Source organism: Nicotiana attenuata, unplaced genomic scaffold, assembly GCF_001879085.1.
Source record: "Nicotiana attenuata strain UT unplaced genomic scaffold, NIATTr2, whole genome shotgun sequence".
In the NCBI taxonomy this organism is placed as follows: Eukaryota; Viridiplantae; Streptophyta; class Magnoliopsida; order Solanales; family Solanaceae; genus Nicotiana; species Nicotiana attenuata.
In genome coordinates, this window is record NW_017670260.1 from 1,074,643 (window position 1) to 1,081,893 (window position 7,251).

A 7,251-nucleotide genomic window follows, 5' to 3' on the forward strand; every position below is an offset into this window, starting at 1 on the left:
CTCAACACAATCTACCACCGCATAAAGAGATTCAAAATCAGTGCAGAGTAAAGGCTAAGTCCACAACTTAAACTAGTAACTCGTTTACGTAAATTTGGGCAGCATCTCCTCTTTAACAAGGCCCTCCTCCAATACCATCTACCAACAACAACAAAAACACAACAATAAGAATATGTATGCATTATGTTCCAACCTTATCTCCATCGCAATATGCCGCAGAACAACCAACACACCCTAATCACTTCATATATAATCGACAACCAAAGTAGTGTCAAACAACCAAAAAAATATACCAACGAACAACCAGTCAACCACCCTGCCATTATGTGGTATTTTTCCACACACTTTATCCTTAAAAACTTCACAAAAGCAGCAGCAATAGAGATAACCCAACAGCAACATGAAACAACTCACAAAATAGCCCACTACAAGTTGAACAACTCGTACTCACGGCTTCTGATCACCGTCCCGTGAGTTATTACAATTATTGAATGAATTTCTCTATTTGTACAGCAGAAAAAATGGATGTAAAATGGCAGTATACTTACCATATTTGGTGAATATCTCTGCTCCTATCTTGATTCTTCAACCCTTAGGTTTTTCTCCAACTAGAACTTGAAAAGAAGAGAAAATTATTTAGGGTTTTGTGTTGAATTTTTGGGAGACTTTTGTTGGGGTGTACATCTGATTTTTTTGCTTTATTATGAGTGTAATATCTGAAGGAAATCAGCCCCTAAAAGGTCTCTTTGGCCGACATTGGAGCTTTCAGTTGAGGCCTCTCCTTTTGGCAAGTAGGTGATGCACCTACTTGTCACTTACCAGTCTGCGCAGTCTCGCAAAAACGTGAATATCTCTCAATTCCTATGTTGTATCGACAAAAAATTTAATGCGTTAGAAATTAGACTAATAGAGCTTAAATTTGATGGGTGGAAAACCCCATAACTCTATGTATATTGGGAGAAAATTGCACTTACATTCGACCAAAGTTTTCAGTAAAACTTATGAAGGTAACTTGTGATGACTTTCATCGACTTTTGTCGCACAACTCACTCGACTTTAAACAAAACACACGATTATCATGCAACTACCAAAAATCATAACATAACCTTCTTATCAAGCTAAGAACCTTAGTCTCACCCTAGAAGTACATGTTATCACATTCCTAACTTGTCGACTTTCGACGAAACATTATTTTCTTTAATTCCTTAGCTTCTAAACCTTCCAACCCTCTTTGCACCAGTTGTTCATTATCTTCAATATATGTAACATCCGAGGTAAGATGATAACTTACTTTATATACTTCCAAATATAATCTCATTTTTTGTCTTACATCGATTGACTTAAGACGTACTCCTACGTACGAAAACATGGGGTGTAACATTATTCCCCCCTTTGGAACCTTCATCCTCGAATGTTGACTGATGCGCTTATCAGTCTCATAACCCATATATGTGAAGGATATTTTAATACTATCCTTGCCATCTAGGAAACTATTCTTTGAATAAATCTGAAGGCTAGGGCATTCCCCCCTTTAGGCCTCTTTGTCACACCACGACTTGTTGTCGAAATTCTCCCAATCTCGTAGTTGTTGCGACCTTCTGTCATGCAGCCTATATGACTTTGTTCTTGTATGTGTGCCTAGGCGACTCTTCTGTCCTTTTTCCTCTAGCTTATAGCCAATCTCTAGGCCTCACTTTGGGAACATATACAGAACTATGACAAGTTGTTCCTCCCGGTATATATAGGTGTACTGAAGTTCTTCGCTCGGTACTTTATTGAACTTACCACTGTTACTATATCTTGTTTCGTAGCCTTGTATATATTTCCTCATGTCTTTAATACATCTAGGTAGGTTATACTATGCCATAACACTTACTTCGATCTATTATTAAAGAGGTTTTCTACCCAACTCCAGGTTACTCTCTCGTTGATTTTCCTATATGTATAAATCTAAGTCCATTAGTTCTTCCTCATTAATGTTCATCTTGAGAATGACAGCCTAATCTCATCTCATATTTCGGACCTATTATCCAGGTATTGTTGATTCACCTTAATGTTGATCTATAATCTACCACCGATAACTTGGAACCTCTTACATAATAAATTGTCGTTAGGGCTCACGTCTCATCGGGGAACATCTGAAGTTATTTGCCTATCCACCTTGGGAACTAATCGTCAATAATCATATTTCATAGCATCCTAAGGTGATTCATCTTATGGGGGTATTGTACTACTAGGGTAGCATTCCATCTCTTCTAAATTCTCCTAGTCTTAAACTCCTCTGAGTAGACTCATGCTATACCCAGCTTTTTATAACTTTATGGATATCATCAGCTCTCTTGTTGTGATTGGTTTAATCCTGAGGACTTACCTATTCTCATCACCTTGTCAGTAAACTTTTCTTATCCTTACTCCTATCTAGCGAAAACCTTGTCGCTCCACCATAATTTATCTTGCGACCTACATATATCTATTTATACTACTCGCAACCTACCTTTAACTTGCTAGCACCATAGATTTCCTTTTGTTATTCTGGAACCTCAAGCAAGACATCATATCGTCTCTAACTCTTCCTAACTCTCTTAAATAGACCTCTCTATATCTGGAAACCACAGGCTAGAAAATATGCCAATGACGAAACCACAATCATTTCTTGATATAAAATTATGATGCTTCCAACCCTCTATCGGATATCTGGATTATTCGTAACCTTCTGTACTTGGGCATCTCGTACCTTCTTCACATGTGCCTTACTTACCTTTTAATCTTGCATCGCATCTTCTATCTCTTTCATAATCTCCCTTCCACATAGGCGGAAATCAAATCCACACCTTAAAGCTCTACTACAATACTTGCACATCATGTGCATACACAATCCGGCGGAAGCTTCATGAGGTTGGCACTGTTTTAACTATATTTATCGTAGAGCCGTTATAGAATATGGTCATTGTACTATCTCTCTTGTACCTCTGCTATTAATGGTGATTCTGCAATGTTTGAGTCACAATTTCTATAATCATCCCGGTCTAATAATAGAACCCCTGATTTACTTAGCTATTGTAACTTTCGAATTTCCTCTTCTCACAACCTTTGTGTAGGCTTAAGATGTCTTCCAATCAATGGCTCAAGGTATTAGCCTTTCATGGACGCTATGGGACATCCATAATACAATCTTCTAACAATTGAAGCCTTTGTCTGTGAGGTGGACTCGATTTTTTTTCCTTAACTTATACTGGAGTCTCCTATAGTTGTAGGAATGTATATGTGTATATATATATATATATATATATATATATATATATATATATATATATATATATATATATATGCTGCATGAATAACACTCTTAAATCTTCAGTGCCTTCACAACATAACTAACTCTGGGTCATTGATCGAATAGTTCCTTTCGTGCCTTCTCAGCTTTTTTTAAAAGTAAGCAATTACTTCCCCTGGTCATTCTCCCACTTGTTTCATGAATACTTGGCTTATCTTAGTGCCCTCACCTATTGGAATTTTGAGGAAATCATATGATCTCGAATATTACTTTGGATTTTACTTCTCGTTCTTTAGTCACAATAGGTACCGCTTTCTTATAGAGTACATACAATGTCATAGTGAGACTCTTGTTACAATATCATTTCTTCTTTAGGTCACTATGCTTATGTTAAAGCCTTCTTCCTTATTTCCTAAGCTAGTCTTTCGTTGTAGCACTTAGGGAAGACTCTCTGACTCTTATAAAACTGTGAGGTTATCCCATCATATACGTGACGGAATTTTTGATGTTCTTACTGACTTATAATTATCCTTAGTTACATACCTCTGTGCCCTTGTTCTCGTAGGGTTACTTCTGAACTCAAATGTTTTTTGTCTCCCCCGTGGCACTCTCTTTTATTTCCATAAGACTTTTACGACAACTATAAATACCTCAACTCCTATCTGAATATTTCTCAAGGATTACGATGTCGTATCTGCGAGACTCAATTCCCTATGCTGAGGTTCACTAGATTTATCTTGCACAATCTGCTGATTTATCTGTATCCTCTTGTCTATCCAAAACTAGGCTATTTTTAAATCAACTACTAACTACCGTTGGTCCATTCTCATATCTATATTCCGCATATTCTCTCTTGGGTTTTTTCCTTTGTCTTAACTTACCTCTCGCACTGGCTCCTTATGTATCAAGTGTTCATTCACACTTATTTATCAATAACATCCTGGGAGGGAACCCTTACTACATCTCCCTACCATCGTGCTGGTATAATGTTCTGGAGTCATAACATATATGTAGGATCTGAGTAAATGCAATCTCACCCCTTTCACCTTTTTACCACATTCTTCCTTTACTAGTCAATAGATACTTGAACTACATAACTCCGACTTACTAGCATATCACGACGTCTTCCCCCCATTAGGGTAGTACTCGCATTTAATGCTATAAAGATTTACCTATATATGGTTTACCTCTTCATCTTTGGTGTCTTTTCACGTCTTAACCGACTCTTACTTGCCGTGCGGTAACCCTTCTCTACTAGTGATAACTGAATTCATTACGCACGAGGGTGACACCTAGCGTAACTGGCACACTTAGTCCCTTAAGCTTAACCTTGCTCAAAGTTTTTGCTTTGGCAGAGCATCTTCCTGAATGACCTTTAAAATTTATTCTTCTGTTGTCCATTTTATTATTGCTGGAATGCGATCTTTGAAATTCTTTTGATGTCGACTATTATCACATCATTCGATCCCTAATTGATGTTCAGTTTATCTTGTTCACTAGCCCTTGTTGATTTCTCTTACTCCGAGGGTCTAAATTTTAGTTCTAGTAATCACATTGGACTCACCAACTCATTTCTTGAAATGAGGATATGAATTTTGGCCTATGCTCTTTTATTGTCTCAAGGCCTGTCACCTCTTGTCTTTTCCTTCACATGACTATAGACTCTATGATCATATCATATTTTTATTTACCATTATCACTATTTATCACATCTTACTCATATTACTTTATTTACTCTCTTCTTATTCTCCTGCTAATATTTTCGCCTATTACCTTATTCTTAAAACTCAACAAAATATTCTTTCGCTTTTACCTCCCCGTGTTCTATCCACTGGCTCTTCGGGTCGCCTGGCATTCTCTGTTTACTAGGAACGGTAGCCATACAAAGGTAATTAATTAGCCCTTCTCGGAACCACTGCTTGTCTTCTAATTTTTTTGGACATTCTAGTTTTCATATCTAAATGTATTATTCTAGAGTGCACCATCGGGGTGTCTCACACGAAAAACTATTACCACGTTTGCAATATCCTTCGAAAATGTCAGTAAATGCTAACAATCCATCCACCATATTAGGTTAATCTAAGCCCAGCTGGATCATTATATCCCATCCTTCTCTTAAACAATATTTGTTAGCACCCATAGGCCATAACTAAGATGGGTGTGGCCAATCCTCTATTTGTGTTGACGGTAACTTAGAAGCCGTATATTTCTCTGCCTGAATTGAAAATTTGGGTAATCTTCATTAATTGGGTACCTCGTGCCCTTCTTCACATTGCTTCTGTTATCGGTAGAAACTTTTTCTTTTACTTTCTAGTACACTTATGGCGTGCTATTCGCAAGTTATATTAGATATTACCGTCTTAGGGTCTTAGTAGGAAATCCGCACATCTAGTATGCACGATCTGATAGGGCCTCAAACTGGGCCACATTGACAAGAATTCTCTCTCTACTAGTGCCCTTACCTATTGCTGTATTAGCCCTCTGCCTAGCTATAATTTTTCACATTGTAAGAATCTCTATTAGTAGCAAATATAAGTCTTGGCTCGAACTCTTATGACTCAGATCTATAGCACGATATAGATTTGAAAGAAGGGTAACATAATCCTAAAAGCCTTGTAGCCTCATGTTTGTATAATATGGTGCACAAGAGTTCTATAAACAAGGCTCTACTAGACAAAACTTGTAGACTCCCTAGGAAAGAACTGCTCTGATACCAAGTTTATCACGTCCCAAACCTAAAGAGGCGTGGCAGGTACCCGGTGCCATACTCGGCCGGCGTACCACTCTGTAACTGTGAACTCTGGAGGGGTAACCCTCAACTATGGCCGATGAGGCCATATTCTGAATCATCTGAAAATATCGTCTCTCTTATCCAAGGGGTAAACATACGCAAAAGNCATTGATTTATCCTAAAGATTTCATTTCAATTGGAATTTGGTTATTCACCATGTACGAGGATCCCCGCTAAGCATCCATGGCTGAATGGTTAAAGCGCCCAACTCATAATTGGCGAATTCGTAGGTTCAATTCCTACTGGATGCACGCCAATGGGACCCTCCAATAAGTCTATTGGAATTGGCTCTGTATCAATGGAATCTCATCATCCATACATAACGAATTGATGTGGTATATTCATATCATAATATATGAACAGTAAGAACTAGCATTCTTATTGAGACTATAACTCATAGGGAAGAAAATCGATTTATGGATGGAATCAAATATGCAGTATTTACAGACAAAAGTATTCTGTTATTGGGGAAAAATCAATATACTTCTAATGTCGAATCAGGATCAACTAGGACAGAAATAAAGCATTGGGTCGAACTCTTCTTTGGTGTCAAGGTAATAGCTATGAATAGTCATCGACTTCCGGGAAAGAGTAGAAGAATGGGACCTATTATGGGACATACAATGCATTACAGACGTATGATCATTACGCTTCAACCGGGTTATTCTATTCCACCTCTTAGAAAGAAAAGAACTTAAATAAAAATACTTAATAGCATGGCGATACATNATATTGGATTGTGGAGGCCGACGAAGCCGCCATGAACATCTACTGCTATACAAAATATACAGGACTCGTCTACAAGCCTCTAGAGATAATTGAAATGTACCATGGCCGAGACAAGGCCTCGACTTAATATCAAACATGTATATATAAAATGGACTCCAAGGTCTAGACTTGGTAACTCCGAGGAAGTGGAGCTTACCAACCGAGCTGATGTTTGACTCTGTTTGCTGGGAGAGTTTGTCCAACTGTCAATGAGGGCCTGCATGCATGAAATGCAGCGCCTCCGGCAAAAGGGACGTCGGTACGAAATAATGCACCGAGTATATAAGGCAACATAATAACTGAAGGCTGAAATTGAACTGATAATATACTAACTGAAAGTAACTAAAGGTCAAATAAAATATGAAGATATGCTTAGCTGCTAATACTGACTCAACTCTCTTAATATAGTAAGTAAAAT

At 37.8% G+C, this 7,251-nt stretch overlaps 1 non-coding gene across 1 annotated transcript; it reads left to right on the forward strand.

Annotated features, from left to right (window-relative positions):
* Positions 1-6,242: 6,242 nt before the first annotated feature.
* TRNAM-CAU lies at positions 6,243-6,316 on the forward strand. The gene has a single exon. It is a non-coding gene; the product is annotated as a tRNA-Met (tRNA).
* The last annotated feature ends 935 nt before the right edge of the window (positions 6,317-7,251 follow it).